Source organism: Xenopus laevis, chromosome 2S, assembly GCF_017654675.1.
Source record: "Xenopus laevis strain J_2021 chromosome 2S, Xenopus_laevis_v10.1, whole genome shotgun sequence".
NCBI lineage: Eukaryota > Metazoa > Chordata > Amphibia > Anura > Pipidae > Xenopus > Xenopus laevis.
Genome location: NC_054374.1, coordinates 33,719,085 through 33,739,293, shown reverse-complemented (window position 1 = coordinate 33,739,293; position 20,209 = coordinate 33,719,085).

Genomic DNA, 20,209 nt, shown 5'->3' with positions numbered 1-20,209 from the left:
GGAGCAATTTTTCTTAACATGGTCTTAGAATGGAGCTGTTTACATCATATGCAAAGTTAATTTTATTTTCTGTAGGGAAGCACTGAATCCAGGATCCGATTCCAGAATCTTTAAATTTTATGCAGGATTAAGGTTCCTCCAAATACTTGGAGGCCTGTTTATCAAAATTTTCATTTGTTTTTTTTTGCTGGAAATTTTTTTACCAAACTCCAAATTTTAAAAAACGCCAACCAAAAATGTGGGAAAAAAATGCAAACACCACAAACTCACAATCTGCTCATCATTTCACAATTTTCACTCAAATTGAAAGAATTGCTTACATTTTGCTTCGGACAACTCCCAGTAACTTACTTCTACATGACAAAAAAGGTTTTTTATTTTTACAGTCAAATTTCAGTCATTCTAATTTGTTTGTGAGTCTTAATCCAAAAAAACTTGAATCACGGGGGGAAAAATCTAATTAAAATTTTGATAAATCGACCCCAAATTCTTCCATCAAACCAAAATCCAACCCTTAAACTCATGATTTTTAACTGATGGAATGTATTCAGAATAAAAGATAGTTTAAAAGACCAATTTCAAATTGCCTTTATATATCTACATCCTATTTAAAGTCAAAGTTCTAAGAAAGTGATGAAAGGTTTTGGAACCCTCATTGGCCCTAGGCTTATAGACCAACTGTCAGGTCTAGATTCAGGCTGCTGCATGAAATGTCACATGGTAAAAGCTGTTGGAAGATGCTGGGATTAGTAATAAACCATCTTGGACATATCTAATCATATTGATGGAGACACATGTTTTTACACTGTAGAGGCAGCTAATGAATGAGCATATCCTACCTGTCATTTTAAGGAGAACTATACTATATGTATGAAGATATTTTGTAGACCTTTCATAGCTGATTATATTGAGGGGTCTGCCATTTCTTGAAGATGCATCTTTCAATGGTGTATTATTGCATTTAATCCATTGGACCAAACCGTTAGTGGGGGGCGCTGCTCTGATATAGTCAGCGGAAATGGTAACAAGCTGTACTCCAATGTACAAAACTATCAATGCAATTTGCACCCTCCATTCAATGTAAATGTATATTCACAGACATTGCAATCAGCTGGTAAAGCTTTACAACAGATCTGATTGGTGCAGAGAACAAGTCGGCAACTCTTCACTTTTGCCAATACGGCAGTAGGAAGTTTGTTTATGAACACACTTTTCTAAAGCATGTTTAGCAATAGCAAATGTACTTGACCCCTATCTACACCGTATGGATGTATTACACTTATATATAATATCCCCAGGGATATGGGTACAACTCCTACAACTCTATCAAGGGAATATGGGGGGGTGTATGGTGAAACTTCAGCCTTTTTGCCTCCAAAACTCAAATTGCTACTCTCTATAGTGAAAATAAAAAAAATTAAGTTTTCCCTCATTTTACATTGTTGTTTTGTGGTCCCACCTATATATTGTGCATAATACATTCGTAAATCTGATTGGATAGGGTGTTCATAGATGCCACAGACTTGCTTATCAATGCAAAATTGATTCAGAAGTATTTTTAAAATGAACTGGCAAAAGCAACAGGAAAAACTGGGTCAAACCAAAGGATTTGAGCAAAAATACTGTAACTAGGAACACTGTTTGTTAGGGATTTTCCTAATCACAGAGGCCTGGACTGTTCTATGATCTATTTATATGGAGGGCCTGCCTGATGTATACACAAGTATTATGCACTAATGATTCTACTGACTGTCACTACTGCAGATCCATATTTACCGCTGCTTCTTTTGCTTCATTGGTTCTCAGGAGTGCTGGGTATTTAATAGGTACTCGTCTGATGAGCTGCAAGAATTCATATACTTTGTACTGTTGAATGCACAGATGCACTATAAAGTGCCTGTGACTGTGAGATTACATTAATGGTGGTGGCACACAGGGAGATTAGTTGCCCAGTGAAAAATCTTCTCTACTGCGCAAACTAATCTCCCCAAATGCCTTCCCGCCAGTAAAAATGCGAATTGCCGACGGGAAGGAAACTTCGGAAAACGAAGCAATACACAACCCGTCGGAGATTCACATTCTTGCCGGCGGGAAGGCAATTGGGTAGATTAGTCGCCCGCAGTAAAGAAGATTTATCGCTTGGCGACTAATCTCCCTGTGTGCCACCACCCTAAAAGGGCAGTTTAACCCCTTGTTTAACATAAGGGCTTGTGCTGGACATACTTTTATCTATTGTTTAATCAAGAAAAATCTATATTTTGGTATTTGTTGAGCTAAATAGGAAAAGTGAAGCTACTTTGTTTGGTTCTTGCAGGGTACCTCTTTGTTGTGAGTGTGACTGTACTAATAGTAGGAGTCCATTATGCAGGGTGAATATCTCTGAATAGTTATCTAATTATCTACCTCACAAGAATCAACCAAGGAGTAACTTCACTTTTCTTCACTGTTCTTTACTCTGAGGAAGGTCACTGTTTGCGATGATGGTTTACTTTTTTTTTTTACACAAATTACACTTTCGCATGACCTAATGCGTGCTATACATATATATATATGTGTGTGTGTGTGTGTGTGTATATATATATATGTGTGTGTGTGTGTATGTATATATATATATATATTCATCGTGTATTTGCACTCACCACTCGTGATAATGAAGGCCGGGTGCTCACCAAAAATCTTACAGTCCAATAACAGAAAGCACTCACGACACAGGTTTGTTGTAAAACAATGTGGACAAAGTTTATTCCAGCTCCATATCTACGCGTTTCGATCCACAAGGGACCTTGTTTATATATATATGTTTGTCCAAAGGCAGCCGCACTCAAATCCGGATTTTATGTGCTAATCAGGTGCTGGATCAAATATCTTTATGTATAAATTATCACATAGATCCGCACTCCATTTTAGTGAATCATATCATTTTATTTGCATGAATCAAATGTCCAACATTTCGGCCCCCCTTGGGGTCTTTTTTTCTTTTCCTACTCCAGTCGTAAATTATTTGATCATAATATGCTCTGGGGCCCATCACCTTGTAGGCGTCAGCTGCAGCCTGACAGATACAGAAAGAAAATACCCCCTCTTGTAAAATATAAGGATATTATAAGTTACCAAGGAGTTTCATGACCATATAAAAACACGAGGCCGAAGGCTAATGTTCTGATGACATCAGAACTCACCGTTTATAACTTATGACATCAGAACTCACTGTTTATAAGGATGTAATTTACAAAATATTCATGGCTTTTGTGTATTTTATATATATATATATGCCTATTGTAAGCAACTCTTTAATTTGTCCTCGTTTGTAATTGCTAATTATTTGCTTTCTATAATGCCTCTTCCTATCAGGGTTACTGATTCCAGCAACCAAAATAATATTGACTGTGAGGTTTTAATTTAATGGTCACTTATTTGTTTTGTTTTTTTGTTTTTTATTTAAGCTTTCCAGCATTTATCTTCTATTCTGTTTCTAGGGTAATAAATTAGAAACCAAAAAACATTTAAAAGAATTCTGACAGATGCACAGCAATATAGATAATTAAAAAAACAACAAAAAAACCCAGTGACATATTGTCCACTGCCTACAACATACTAGAAGTTAATTTTAAGACAAACTACCTCTTTACACTGAGACTAATGTAACTGGCAGCATAAAGCCCCTGATGAAACCTACAGCTACTCTGTAACACTATGAAGACTTAACATTAGACTATGGGCTGTTTGCTGTGTCATTATGTATAGTTATTGAAACTGATGAGATTAAGGAATGCAATAAATTTAAATGACAGAAAGTATAAGGCACCTCACTGGATGGATGAAGAATTCTCTTGCCACATATGTATCGGTTCCCAAAGGCACCTGAGCGGTGGAAGATCTTAAAGGGGAAGTAAAGTCTAAAATAGAATAAGGCTAGAAATGCTGTATTTTGTATAATAAACATAAACATGCACTTACTGCACCACAAGCCTAATCAAACAAATAATTTATGCTTTCAAAGTTGGCTACAGGGGGACACCATCTTGTAACTTTGTTAAACATCTTTGCAAGACTAAGACTGTGCACATGCTCAGTGTGGTCTGGGCTGCTTAGGGATCGTCATAAACAAAGCTGCTTGAGTTCTGCATGGCTGGGAAGTAAGGCGGGGCTCCCCCTGCTGTTCATAAGTATGATTTTTTCCCTGCTCAGCAGTTAGGGACCATCTGACAATTCCTATCCACAGCTGTAAATGAAGGGAGAATTTCACTGCATACAGTCAGGTTTCTTATAAAAAGGGTACATATTTTTTTAAAGTATATTGGAGATAGGTTTCTTTTTCATTACAGAAAGTAAAAATGGGATTTTACTGTTTGGCCTTTACATGCCCTTTAACTTTGGGAAGGCAGGGCAGGAGCACAGGGGGAGGCAGCTTGTGTCCATTAATTTCCTTTATTGGTCAGAGAGTTTAAGTCCCAGTTGAGCTGCTCAGGCATTGGATAGCTGAGGTTTGAACTTCCCCTCCAGCTCATCCAATCACCATGCAGCCGGGACTTGAAATTTTGTGACCAATAGGGGAAGAAAATGCTGTCACTGGAAGAAGATGCAGCCACCTGTGCTCCCCTTCTGTAGTTGGCAGCTCACTGACAGCAGGTGGGCCACACTAATGAAGTAAGTGTAACATGGCAGGCCCCCCTAAAGTTAACCCTTTGTGGTCCTTGTTGTGTGGTGGGGCCCTGGGCACAAATTGTTTTAAACTTCTGGGGGGCAAGTTTTTTTTTTACATGGACGTTTAGGGGTGCCCTGGCCACCAATTTTTTTTTCCATGTGGGGTCCTTAGCCACCAATATTTTTTAATGGGGGTCCTGACCACAAATATTTTTTATGGGGGGCCCTGACCACAAATGTTTTTTTTAATGGGGGGGCCCTGACCACCAATATTTGTTTATTTTTAAATTGACATGTGGGAACCCTAGCCACCAATGTTTTTTTACTGTGGGGTGGGGAGGACAGACCTGTAGGCGGGGATTGCAGTGGGCGCAGCCCAGGGGGCCCAGGAAATTTTGTCGTATGGGGCCTGTGATTTCTGATGGCTGCCCTGTTCTCAAGTGCTGGTCTCTGTAATTTAGTGGTTGGTTTTGTAGCTCTTTTACCATGTTTACCATGTTACCATGTTGTTCATGTTCTTGTGCCTTTTATCTACTTTTTCAGGAGATATACATTTTATCAGCTCCACTGTTGGATGGATGTGATGCTGGGCTTTTTTCTCAGGGCCTCCTTATCATCAGTTTGGTTTTTGCCTTATGTTGGTTATTCCCACCCCTTGTTTTTGGGGCATGGCTTGGTAGATCCCATGTGTACTGACTGTACTATGGCAAAAGTATAACTGTGGTGAGGAGGAAGTCATGTGGTCTTATAGGTCATGATTCATTTTGATTGGCTATGTTATAGGTCCTACCTCCAGGTGGGAGGGGCAATGCCCATGTGTACTGACATGTCGGAACTAGAAGAAAAGGAATTTAGGTCAAGTAGGTAAGTAAAATTCTCTATTTTCCGATGACAGGATCCCTTTAAGGTTGTATCTCTTGCGCATCCCCAGTGTTTCTGAACCAATGTGGGTGTGCCGCCCCCTAAAATCCTGCCGCCCCTAGGCCTAGGCCTTGGTGGCCTTTCCACAAATCCTGGTAACAATTTAAGAAAAGTAAAGATAAGAAACTAATAAGATAAGGAAGTCTCTTGGGAGAACTGAGACTTAAAGGACAATTACTCCTTCAATGGCAAAACTGTTAATACTCATAAACATGTCCCTAAAACTCCCAGAAACGTGTTCATATTTCCAAATTCTGTAAAATGGACATGGTAATTAGGGGGTGTGGCCACAAAACAGGCTGGTTAAAAATGTAGCCCCACTACGTGCGCTTGATGTTTTTGTCCCACTTTACAATATTCAAATTTTGGAAGGTCAATCCGTCAAATTATCGTGAGTTTAGTGGGCACTGAACGATCGCGCATCTAACAATATTTCTTCCAACATCCGTCATAAAATTGATTGTTCATGCTAGAAGATTTTCATTGTTCACAGTGAAATCTATCCATTCCGGGCCACCATCAGAATTCATGAGGCCCCTTACAACAACATTTTCTGCGCCCCTATACAATTAAAAACAAAACATTGGTGGCCAGAGACCCGTAAAAGTAAAAAAAACATTGGTGGCCAGAGACCCGTAAAAGTTAAAAAAAACATTGGTGGCCAGAGACCCCTAAAAGTAAAAAAAAAATTGTGGCCAGAGACCCCTAAAAGTAAAAAAAAAAAACTTTGGTGGCCAGAGACCCGTACAAGTGAAAAAAACTTTGGTGTCCAGGTGCCCCCCCCACAAAGTTAAAAAAAATAATGTTGGCCAGAGCCCCCCCTAAAAGTAAAAAAAAATTTGCCAAACAGGACTAGTCCCTGAATCACTCTCATTGAAAACTTTTAGTTTTTAGTAACTTGCCTTTAATCATCTATATTGTGCCACTGTCCGTAATACAGTCTCACTTTACTGCCTAAATATGTTGCCACCAGAGGGCAGTACAATACCACACATCAAATCAGGACAAGTGTAATATCTGGGGGTTTTTTTTCAGCTGGAAATTTACTGTATTTACAATATTAGGTGCTTCTGAGTACTTAGTCTTATGAATAGAATGTTCTTGGGTTCTTTCACACTTTGGCCACATGGGTCTGGCTTTAGAACGTGCTTGTTTTTTGGAAAACCATGTCCTTCCTAGCCCTGTATTTGGACTCTCATCACTTACCTTTATGAACTGTACAGTAAAACTGCTGTACAGTGTGTGACAGGGCCGCCATCAGAAATCGCAGGGCCCCATACGAAAAAATTTCCTGGCCTTGCGCCCACCACAAGCCCCACCTGCAGGTCCGCCCTCCCCACCCCACAGGTCCACCACATGCTAAAAAAAAAAAACATTGGTGGCTATGGTTCCCACATGTTAATTAGAAAATATTGGTGGTCAGGGCCCCCCATTGAAAAAAACATTTGTGGTCAGGGCCCCCCATTAAAAAATATTGGTGGCTAGGACCCCACATGGGGAAAAAAATTGGTGGCCAGGCCCCCCCACACACACATTATAAGAAAATTGGTGGCCAGGGCCCCCCTTAAACGTCCATGTAAAAAACTTGCACCCCCAGAAGTTTAAAAAAAATTGGTGCCCAGGGCCCCACCACACAACAGGGACCACAAAGGGTTACCAACTACAGAAGGGAGGAGGGGAGCACAGGTGGCTAGATCTTCTTCCAGTGACAACATTTTCTTCCCTTATTGGTCACAGAATTTAAAGTCCTGGTAAAGCTGCATGGTGATTGGATGAGTTGGAGGAGAAGTTCAAACCTCAGCTATCCAATCCCTGAGCAGCTCAACCGGGACTTAAACTCAGTGACCAATAAGGAGGAGACACTATGTGGGTTATTTATTAAAGTCCGAATGCCAAAAACTCGAAAAATTTAAGGTTTTCAAATCCGAATTTTTAGTGGAAATTTTTTATGATTTATTATACCTTGAGGATGAAAGTCATAATAGGAAAACCAGCATCTCAGATCTGTCAAGGTTGCATATAAGTCAATGGGCGACGTCCCAAAGACATCCTGATCTGCGGTGGATTTTGGGCAGAAAATCTGAAAAATTTGTATGATTCGAATTTTCATAATGTTTTCGAGTTTCACAATGTTTCGAGTTTTTTCCCACACTGGAATTTTTCAGGAAAATGTATTGATAAATAAGGATAAATAACCCATGCGGATTTGGTCGGAGTATATTTCAGAAAATAATGAGATAAATTTGGATTTTGATAAATAACCTCCTAAATGTATATATTTCCATATTTTAGGCCATAACTCTTGGGAATCATGTAATTGTAAGTCAGATATCCATTGGGTCATATATGAACACATATGAGGTTATTTACTAAACTCCGAATTGCAAAAACCCAAAAGATTTGTAGTTTTTTTAATATAAAATACAATTTTCTATGAAAAAAAACCCCACAAATTTTTCAGTCTGAATCTGAAAATCTGGTATCTCAGACCTGCCGAGGTTGCATATAAGTCAATGGGAGAAGTCCCAAAGATTTTTTGATCTGTGCTTGGTTTCTGCAATAATCTGAAGATTTCCTGGTTTTCAAGCATAAATCAGAAAAAGAAAACATTTTCGGGTGGAAAATACAAAAATTTGTACGATTCGTATTTATCCCGTTTTTTTCATGCTTACAAAATTTTCAGAAAAGTGTATTAATTAAATAAGGAGAAAAAATCAGTGCGAATTTGATCAGAGTTCTTTTAAAAAAATATTGAGTTAAATTCAGACTTTGATAAATGGGCTATTGCTCTATAATTAGGTTATCGATCGATGAGATATAGTTTGTTACAGTTAATGGGTGATGGCAAGCTTGCTCAATCAGTGATCCCTCTAGAGTGGTAAAATGTGGGGCACATGAAAAAAAAATTTAAATTTGATTATATCGAATATATTTGTTTTTTTATCTGAGCCTCATCCTTCAAAATTTGAAGTGACTTAAGGCCCCAAGTTATGTAATATCTGATATCCTTGCATAGTCCAAATAGTGACCGCACATGCAAAGTGAGCGCAGAGGAGCTCACGGGTGCCATCTTCTTCTCTTCAGTAATCTTTGTGAAGTGAGTGCCGTAATGGCGCATGCGCAGTTGGAACTTCCGGTTCGCGACAACTGCGTATGCGCCGAAAGAGACGGAAATTGACGAAGGGGAGGAAGAAGACACTAAGATTCCCAAAGAGAAGAAGATGGCGGCCGTGAGCTCCGATGTGCTCAATCTGCATGTGTGGTCACTATTTCAAGAGGGGACAGAACTCTGGTGTGCAGGGGGGAGGCCAACAAAGGAGGGCCAGTGGGGACTTTACATTGCTGGGGGTTTTTGTTCTCCTTTAAAGCAGATGTTCTTAGAGGATTAATGGAGGCATTTTCAAAATCAACCCACTGAGTCACACCGAGTGGTAAGTGCCACTGTATCATTTTGGCAAGGCTGAGTGCTCTGTAATAATGATATAATTGCTGAACTTTTAGGCCTCCTTAATATTGTGTGCTATATATAATATCCTTACTAACTCTATGTAGCTTATTCTGCCAGTTAAAGTTGAGGACTTTCTGCTGCAAAATGTCAATATTTCGTCTTTCTACCATTATAGGTAAGGTGCAAAATAAATATAGTAATTTAGGGAGAACTATCATACTCACAGCTGCTATATGGCCGATCCAGGATAGTGTGAGTTTATCCCAGTCAACTAGGATGTGGGACAATTGTTGAAATATCGGTTTATACTTATTCTTATATAGCGTTGCGTATGGTTTAGTAAGTTTAAGTCCCAAGTAACCAACTGTCTCTTTCCTCCAGTGAAAGGGAAAATTGACTTCTAGTAGCTTCACTAGTGGTTCAGGTAAATTTATAGGAAGTGCCTTTGTTTTACTTGAATTTACATTCAAACCTGAGATTTTATGGAATCTATCCAATATCTGAAATAAATTGGGGAGGTTCCTCGGGTTTTGTAATTGTAAGGCAAAGATTGTCTGCATACAATGTGATCTTATTTTCTTGGGTGTCTTTTTTTATACCCAGATACGCCCAGAGAGTTCCGTAAGAAATGAGCCAATGGCTCGATCACTAACGCAAATAATAACAGAGATAACAGGCAACCCTGATGAGTACTCCTACGAATCTAGATTCCTGAACAATGCATACCAGACAAGGAGATCTAGACAATATGGTTTACATATAATACTGTAAGCTGCACGGTCCACAACAGACACTTTCCTTTTTTTAAGGCAGTTTATTCACACCCGGGGTGACCATTTCCATTGCCTACTGAGCTCTACCTTCACACATGAAGAGTGCCCTTACTAAACTGGGCCCCTTGTGGACTACCAGTAAGCAAACACATAAGTAGGGGTCACCCCTGTACTCACAAATGTCCTGGGGGATTGCTCAGCCTTCTGGCTTTTCTCCAATGTCTTACTCAGACCAACTCTCTGTTACTTGGTCTTGTCTCTCTTTCTGCACCTCACAATGACAAGTGGCACCCCAGCCCCTCTCGGAGTTCCTCACATAGGCAGATATCCTTCCTACTCCGTGCCCTTTTCTGAGAGAGATTTCTAACAGCCTCACTAGAACTAAATACCTTTCCATAGGACAGCCTTTCTGTGGAAGGTGAGCGCCAATCCATGAGCTGGACTACTGGATTGGAGTACCTGGCTTGCCTGTTCTTTCCAGAATACTCCAGCTTCCAGGACCTGGCCACCAAAGCCTTTAAACAGAGAATATATTCTCTGCAGTTTCGATACTGCAGTTTCGATAGAACAAGGCATAATATACTGGTACTGTTGTGTGTTGGGGGATTGGTAATTAAACATGTAAGTGGTGCTCTGCTTCCATCTAGACCCTCCCACTAAATGTGCAGTTCACATCTATTTCATTTGAATGTTGCCATTTGGAGTTTTGTAACATATTTGCCACCGGTTGGTAAGTTTGCAATTATCCACCCGTTCTCCCCTTCACAAACTGTTTTGCTGCCTATGACTAAGCCCATCATCCCCCTTGCCACCACATATAGATTCTATTCCCAACCCTGTCCAGTGTTCTGCCAATCGAGAGGGGCAGTGAAGGGAGGGTTTTATGGGTAAAGAACCCTTACATATTTACTGGCACCAGCCCTAGCTGGTGATTTGCTGGCTAGTTAGGTGAATACAGGCCTGGTGGCAACCCTGACTATGTGCCCCTGTTATATAATAGCCATTCCCTCCCCCACAGGCCAGAAACATTCCATACCTCCCAACTGTCCCGTTTTTTTGCAGGACAGTCCTGATTTTGACAGCTCAACCCCCAGTCCTGAATTGTTACCGAAATGTCCCGGACTTTCTCTTTGATCTCCTGCACTGAACAGCCAGAAAAAGATACAAAGATACGTATTTTAATAAGAGGCTTTTCGCTCTGACACTACTTAAAAGGTTTCACATTAGGGATGCACTGAATCCACTATTTTGGATTCGCGGGAACCCGATTACTTCGCAAAAGATTCGGCCAAATACCGAACCAAATTCGAATCCTAATTTGCATATGCAAACTATTGTTTCCCCCAAACCAGGTGCAGGCTCTTTTAGCCCATACCTCTGGTGGATGAAATGATTTTTTGATGATAGGTGTCCTTTAAATCACTTTCTACAATACACATTAGATGGTGTAACAATCTGGTTGTTTATTAGGAGACTGAAGCACGTAAAGGAGAAACGTTGGCTGAACCTTGTTAGGGTTGGACAGACTGTTAAAAACTGAAACAAATACTCCCCAAAGGAACATGCCTACAGTGACCCCTGGGAAGGTTTTTAGAAATAGTCGCTGTGCAGTGCAGTTCTATGCAATCCTGTGAGCTGCACGCATGGGTTTCCTGCTCTTAGGTTTACAGAACAGTCCAAAGCTAAACATAATAAAAAATGTGTTTCTGTTTCTATTGCATTCAGTGTTGATCTCTGTGCCCAGGGTTGGACTGTTCCAGCGGAACACAGGGAAATAACTTGGTGGATCAAGGCAAAAGTGAAGTATAAGGTGCGTACACGGGGGTGCAAAATCGCAGGCGTCACGTCGGATGTGATGGAATCAAGGTAAGTAATGGCAGTGTCGGATCATGTCGCATTGTTGATGCGACGCGACACGACTGTCGGATGCAGATGCAACGTCTGCATCCGACAGTCGTGTCGCATGGCATCAACAATGTGACACGATGCGACAATTGAATTACTTACCTTATTTCTGTCGCATCTGACGTGATGCCTGCGCTTTTACGCAGCGCGTCGGATCACTGCGAAATCGCCCGTGTAGTCCTGCCCTAATACATGGCTTCTTTTTCCAAGTGAATAAATGCACGACTGGGTTTTATATTTTCTGGTGAATTATCTTTTTGTTGCAAACGGCACCAGTACTCTAGTCAACATTTTTTGGAATCATATAGATTGGAATAATCTGAAACATGCTGCATGCGAGTGAGCCTATTTTGTAGTAATGTAACAGCTTAGCAAAATTTTACAAGAGATCCTCCACCCAAATACTGATTTTTACATGATGAAAGAAAATGTAATATAAGAACTTTCCAATATACATTCATTGCACCTTTTCTATTGGTGTTCTTGTAAATGTAATTGTGTTCAGCTGTCCTGTTCGCTACTACGGACTCTTAAAACAATGCAACTGGAATCAGACCTGGAAACTCAGACCTTGCAACATTGCTTAAGGAGTCCGAACCAGCAGTGCAGAAATTGTAAACAGCAAGGCAGATACTGTTGGTAAAACCTTTACAATTAACTTTAAAAAACATTGAACATTTAAAATGAATGTATATTGCTTAGAATGATATTTTTCTTTACTATGCAAAAACAGTTTTTGTATGGAGTCCATAATTATCCTAAATATATTCCAGCAAGGCCCGGATTTCCTGGGTGAGCGCCCCTAGGCCTAGTGCCCGCCTGCCCTTCCCTCCTCCCCTTGTGCACACACCAGAGTACTGGGGAGCTCTGTGTCCCCAGTGTTCCCCAGAAAGCAGCTGGGTGGCATGCCGCCCCTAATATTTGGCCACCTTGGTCCGGGCATTTGTGGCCTTGAAACAAATCTGGGCCGGATTTCACCCCCATCCTGCAGGTTAACCATGATTCTTGCAGCAAACCAAGTCATGCATTTTCTTGACCCCATCATGCTGTGCTGAACACAACTTTTCTGCAATGTTTTGAAAAGCGCTAGAATCCAACCATTAAAGCTCTGGTACTCTCAGGTGTACTTTACTTCCTGCCAGGATGCTATTTGTAAAAAACTTTAAAAAAAGCAAATAGTATGCCGTCTCCCCCTTCTACCCCCCACTTTCAAGTGAGGAAGGGACAGAGGTGTTGCTTTACAGACAAAGGGAGTGCCCCAAGTGGAACTTACCTGTTACCAGTCATACCTCTTAAACTGGAAGGCCTGCTTTATTTGTCAGGCTTGTTTGTAAATCTGATAAGTTCCAGTTGGAGCATTTATCACCCCTTATGCATAGCAGCAATTGTTATTTATTATTATTATCCAGACTGTTTGTAGAAAACTATGTCAGTTTCTAAACATGGACGTTCCTTACCACTGACTTCTACATACCTCATTGCAGTGTATAACGGCAATAATTGTGCCTTAACTGTAGTATAGACACAACAGAACTTTTATATATAAAATGTATGCACATAGGGATCTCTCTCTCCCGTCATTTACCTGATGCACCTCATAAATATTTTGTTTCACACTTTTTTGCCATACAAATTAGTCCAAATGAGTCCAATATACAAACACTTATAGATTTTATATAAGTCTTTATTATTTATTATAAATAAAGAATTTAATGAAAACCAATTCATGAAAAAAAAAGATCATTCTGGTAGTTTAGGGAATTTGAAATTGTATTTTTAGTTCACATAATTCCTATTTATTATAAAGCTTATCCAGAGGAAGGCGAAAAAACCCTCTGAGGCCGTGTCCATTGTGCCTCAAAAGGGGAAAAAATTCCTTCCTGACTCCAATAGGCAGTCGGACAAGTCCCTGGATCACTAATGTAATGGTGCCTATATTCTAATGCTTAGGGCTTAGCTGGATACTATTGAAAATGCTGCAGTAAAGAGAATTTAAGTTTGGTGTGTTATAGATTGTAGTGTAAGGGATACATTTTGGGGCTGGTGGAAAGGGCTATATGTAAAGGTCCATTAAATGGACCAGTGGTGAAGGCCAGAGAGCGCTGCCAATGTTAAGGCTGCAGTCAGAGGCCGATAGAGTGGGCTATTGTTAAAGTAAAGGTCAATAGAAGGGACAGTGGTTAGGGCCACAGACAATGCCTGATGTTAAGAGCCAATGGCATGGGCTAGAGGTAAAGGCTGATAATGTGGGCCAGTGTTGAGGCCGGTGGTGAGGGCCAGAGATAGCAGCCAATGTTAAGGGCTAGAGGTAAAGGCCGATGGAATGGGCTAGTGTTGGTGCCGGTGGTGAGGGCCAGAGATAGCAGCCGATGTTAAGGGCTAGAGGTAAAGGCCAATGGAATGGGCTAGTGTTGGGGCCGGTGGTGAGGGCCAGAGACAGCAGCCGATGTTAAGGGCTAGAGTAAAAGGCCAATAGAGTGGCCAGTGTTTGGGCCGGTGGAGTGGGCTAGAGACAATAGCCGATGTTAAGGGCTAGGGTGAAGGCCGATGGAATGGGCCAGTGTTGGGGCCAGTGGAGTGGGCTAGAGACAGTAGCCGGTGTTATGGGCTAGAAGTAAAGGCCGATGGAATGGGCTAGTGTTGGGGCCGGTGGTGAGGGCCAGAGACAGCAGCCGATGTTAAGGGCTAGAGGTGAAGGCCAATGGAATGGGCCAGTGTTTGGGCCGGTGGAGTGGGCTAGAGACAGTAGCCGATGTTATGGGCTAGAAGTAAAGGCCGATGGAATGGGCAAGTGTTGGGGCCGGTGGAGTGGGCTAGAGACAGTAGCCGATGTTATGGGCTAGAGATTAAGGCCGATGGAATGGCCAGTGTTGGGGCCGGTGGTGAGGGCCAGAGACAGCAGCCGATGTTAAGGGCTAGAGGTGAAGGCTGATGGAATGGGCAAGTGTTTGGGCCGTTGGAGTGGGCTAGGGACAGTAGCCGATGTTATGGGCTAGAGATAAAGGCCGATGGAATGGGCCAGTGTTTGGGCCGTTGGAGTGGGCTAGAGACAATAGCCGATGTTAAGGGCTAGGGTGAAGGCCGATGGAATGGGCCAGTGTTGGGGCCAGTGGAGTGGGCTAGAGACAGTAGCCGGTGTTATGGGCTAGAAGTAAAGGCCGATGGAATGGGCTAGTGTTGGGGCCGGTGGTGAGGGCCAGAGACAGCAGCCGATGTTAAGGGCTAGAGGTGAAGGCCGATGGAATGGGCCAGTGTTTGGGCCGGTGGAGTGGGCTAGAGACAGTAGCCGATGTTATGGGCTAGAAGTAAAGGCCGATGGAATGGGCCAGTGTTGGGGCCAGTGGAGTGGGCTAGAGACAGTAGCCGGTGTTATGGGCTAGAAGTAAAGGCCGATGGAATGGGCTAGTGTTGGGGCCGGTGGTGAGGGCCAGAGACAGCAGCCGATGTTAAGGGCTAGAGGTGAAGGCCAATGGAATGGGCCAGTGTTTGGGCCGGTGGAGTGGGCTAGAGACAGTAGCCGATGTTATGGGCTAGAAGTAAAGGCCGATGGAATGGGCAAGTGTTGGGGCCGGTGGAGTGGGCTAGAGACAGTAGCCGATGTTATGGGCTAGAGATTAAGGCCGATGGAATGGCCAGTGTTGGGGCCGGTGGTGAGGGCCAGAGACAGCAGCCGATGTTAAGGGCTAGAGGTGAAGGCTGATGGAATGGGCAAGTGTTTGGGCCGTTGGAGTGGGCTAGGGACAGTAGCCGATGTTATGGGCTAGAGATAAAGGCCGATGGAATGGGCCAGTGTTTGGGCCGTTGGAGTGGGCTAGAGACAATAGCCGATGTTAAGGGCTAGGGTGAAGGCCGATGGAATGGGCCAGTGTTGGGGCCAGTGGAGTGGGCTAGAGACAGTAGCCGGTGTTATGGGCTAGAAGTAAAGGCCGATGGAATGGGCTAGTGTTGGGGCCGGTGGTGAGGGCCAGAGACAGCAGCCGATGTTAAGGGCTAGAGGTGAAGGCCGATGGAATGGGCCAGTGTTTGGGCCGGTGGAGTGGGCTAGAGACAGTAGCCGATGTTATGGGCTAGAAGTAAAGGCCGATGGAATGGGCAAGTGTTGGGGCCGGTGGAGTGGGCTAGAGACAGTAGCCGATGTTATGGGCTAGAGATTAAGGCCGATGGAATGGCCAGTGTTGGGGCCGGTGGTGAGGGCCAGAGACAGCAGCCGATGTTAAGGGCTAGAGGTGAAGGCCGATGGAATGGGCCAGTGTTTGGGCCGTTGGAGTGGGCTAGAGACAGTAGCCGATGTTATGGGCTAGAGATAAAGGCCGATGGAATGGGCCAGTGTTTGGGCCGTTGGAGTGGGCTAGAGACAGTAGCTGATGTTAAGGGCTAGAAATAAGGGCCGATGGAATGGGCCAGTGTTGGGGCTGGTGGTGAGGGCCAGAGACAGCAGCCGATGTTAAGGGCTAGAGGTAAAGGCCGATGGAATGGGCTAGTGTTTGGGCCGTTGGAGTGGGCTAGAGACAGTAGCCGATGTTATGGGCTAGAAGTAAAGGCAAGTGATGGAAAAGGCCGATGTAATGGGCCAGAGACAGTAGCCATTGGAAAAGGCTAGAGGCAGATTGAAAGAACAAGTGTTAGTAACAACGAAGAGTCAAAAATAAGCGTTAGGGAAAAGTGACAAAGGCCAGAGACTGAAGATGTTAAAGGCCACTGATAGAGCCAAAGGACGATGGTTACTGCAGGTGTGATGGAAAAGGCCAAGGGGTGTTGACGACATCAAGAGGCAGGTTATGATAAACTGGGACTAAGACTGAAACTGGCGGAGGGGGCCAAGGGGTGTTGATGACATCAAGAGGGAGGTTATGAGAAATTGGGACTATGACTGGAACTGGCGGAGGTCTAATAACAGGACCAAGAAAAGGATGGAGATTATAAGGAACTGATGGAAAAGGCCGTTGGTAGAAGCCGACATGAGGCCAATATGTTAAGGGCCAATTATAGATCCAAAGGACGATGGTTACTGCAGGTGTGATGGAAAAGGCCAAGGGGTGTTGACAACATCAAGAGGCAGGTTATGAGAAATTGGGACTATGACTGGAACTGGCGGAGGTCTAATAACAGGACCAAGGAAAGGATGGAGATTATGAGGAACTGATGGAAAAGGCTGTTGGTAGAAGCCGACATGAGGCCAATATGCAGTGTAAGGCTGGACGCAGAAGCCAAAAGGACCAAATGGAGACGGATGGTATGGAGAGTTGATGGCCATTGGTTGGGCCTGAGAATGGCAGAGATTACTGGATGTCCAACAATGGCTTGGGTGCTCCAACTCGGATGACGGGGTGAGGCATTCTGAAGACTCCAAGAATGACAGCGGCTCTTCAATTGTTTGGTCGAAATCCACCGATGGCACCTGCAGTAAAGCAAAATATTTAGCTTATTTTTCAGTCACAATAAAATAACTTCATAATACTGAACATCTGCTGACGTTGCAGTGAAATTAATATTACAGTAACAAATGTAACGTAAACTGGACACCACTAGTAATTACTCTAATACAAAATATTAAAGGACAAGGAAAGGCAAAAAAATAAAATCCCATTTTTACTTTCTTTAATGAAAAAGAAACCTATCTCCAATATACTTTAATTAAAAAATATGTACCGTTTTTATAAGAAACCTGACTGTATGCAGTGAAATTCTCCCTTCATTTAATGCTGTGGATAGGAATTGTCAGACGGTCCCTAACTGCTGAGCAGGGAAACAATCATACTTGTGAACAGCAGTTGGAGCCCCCTGCCTTACTTCTCAGCCATGCAGAATTCAAGCAGCTTTGTTTATGACGATCCCTAAGCAGCCCAGACCATACTGAGCATGTGCAGGGTCAGGGTTAGACAAAGTTACAAGATGACAGCCCCCTGTAGCCGACTTTGAAAGCATAAATCATTTGTTTGATTAGGCTTTGTGGTGCAGTAAGTTCATGTTTATGTTTAGTATACAAAATACAGCATTTCTAGCCTTCTATTTTAGAATTTCCTTGTCCTTTAAATGTCTCAATCAATAAAATCAATAAATACTGCATTTCTTATTATTGGAGCAGGATAACTGAGTTTTTCAAAGGGTCAATTCTAGCCTAGCCTAGCCCTGTCCATATTATCTGCTTGTACAGATCTATAGTATGGAAAGAAGATATTTTTACCCATTTACTAGTTTTAGTTAAAGGTGCACCTCCTTGTGGAATTGTATTATTCCGTAATTGAAATGTTTGGTGTTTCTGGAATTTTTTTTCTCTATTAAAGCTGGGAGATACTAGAAGGACATTTGAGCCTCTAGATAAGAAGTTACTTGAAACCTAAGAGAATGTTGAGAATGCTAGCGGTGATTGTCATTGAGAGGATGCTTTTGAGTGCCCCAGTGAATAAACCAGAGTTGGGAGGGTAATGGCCGAATTACAGGCTTATCTCTGCCACCTGCTGCCTCCCAACATTTCTGGGGCTTTCCTATAATTCCAGGCTTGTTAGGGACAATTGGCCCTAACTGATTCTGACAAACAGTTCCCAGATGTTCATCACTTACTTTGCCAAATGAACCAATCCCAAGCAATGCAGGGATCTGACACGTGCAGACTGCAACATGGAGAGGAACTTCTTCTTGGTGGGGCCTCTTCTGCTCACTTCCTGCTTCTAGAGAAAAAGGCAGACATATAAAAAGAATTAAAGTAGTTATTAGAAAACACAGAAAACACTGGGAAAATGTTTCCTTTGTGCATATTGCCAATTATTTAATATGAGATTGTACTTAGCTTTCCACATAAGTACATATTACAAAATCTATACTGGTTAGCTTATGAGAGATAATTTGATAGAAGTATATCATTTATCAGTAAGCATATAAATATAAGTGTGTACGTGTATAAAAATCTATATAAAATAGATAATAGATATTTATCTATAATAAATAGATAAAAGAATGGAGCTGCAGGCCAAGTGCTAAACTCCACTAACTCCAAAGTCACTTCTAATATCTTTAAAAATGTTAGTACAGGTATGTAATCCGTTATCCGGAAACCCATTATCCAATTCAGAAGAAAAGATTTATCTGGAACCCATCAGGTCCCATTCTGGATAGCAGGTCCCATACCTGTACAGGGTACATAATACAGGCATGGAATCCATTATTTAGAAACCCATTATCCAGAAAGCTCTAAATTATGCGAAAGCTATCCCTTATAGACTCCATTTAAATCAAATAATTCTAAATTTTAAAAATGATTTCCTTTTTCTCTTTAATAACACAATAAAAAGTCATTGATGGCGTAATTGGCCAGCTTAAATATTTTGCAATATATGGACAAACAATTCCTGTTTTGTTTAAAGGTTAAGGCATTTTTTAGTAGCTGAATGCACAATATGGCTCAATGTCTTAAATATATTGATAATGGCTTGAGTCCAGAGGACCTCTTGTATTTGTCTATATGTATTTTGTGGTCACAGCATCATTGCACCCCTGCTTAATGGATTAAAAATTAGTGGTGAGCACAACTTTCCCTTTTTTGGTAAGAAAGAGCAGTGAAAGGGAGGGCAGTGAAACTATATGACTACAGATATGGGACCTGTTATACAGAATGCTCAGGACCTGGGGTTTTCCAGATAATGGATCTTTCTGTAATTAGAAATGGAAAATGTTCAATATATTATTTTATGGTTTGAAGTCTTTTGACTAGAAAAAAGCCACACAGCAACCAAAGCAATGTGTTGAGATGGTTCAGTATCCCTGTAAGTAAGTTTTAATACACACAGAAGTCAGTTGGAAACACTGCAGACAGGCAGCTATAGATACAAACTGACATACATATTGACCAGAGAAACTTGTAGGACCAAAGATTGAAAGACATCTAGTTAGATTGATAGACAGACAGACAAATTAGGCCGATCTATAAATTTTCTTTAAATAGGTTTAGCCCCCCCAGGCTTTCATTAAAATCCACATTACAAACTGTGCTGTTTACCCATAAATACATAATAGCAGCATCCCAGCTTCATTTAAAATGACTTGTTTTTAATTACCCTCTGTATTGCGTTCCTCATCTTTTCGGGGTCTTTTTCTTCCCTTCTTTTCTTTCTTCTTTTCTTTTTTCATATTATCCTCCTCCTTGATGTCGTCACTGCACTGATGTTTCACCTTTTTCTTCCTTTTTCTCCCACTTTCCTTTTCAGCGCTGATGTCCATCTTTCTCTTCACCGTGATGGTATCCCCCTTCTCCTTTTCCATCTCTGCCTTAGTAGCAGCAAAAAGTTGATGATTTTCCTCACTCCTTATTGGAGGAGTACTCTTCTCCATCGCTGGAGGCAATTTATCTCCCATAATTGGGGAATTCACTTTCCAGAAGGAAAAAAAAACGCAAGATGCACGCTGGTCTGAGTCAAACCATGTACTGAGACCAACTGTCACTAACTGTACAAGACTGAGCTGTGACCAACTGTAACAACTATACGGTCACATGTGCAGCCGTGTATCAGGGCAAGTCTGATAT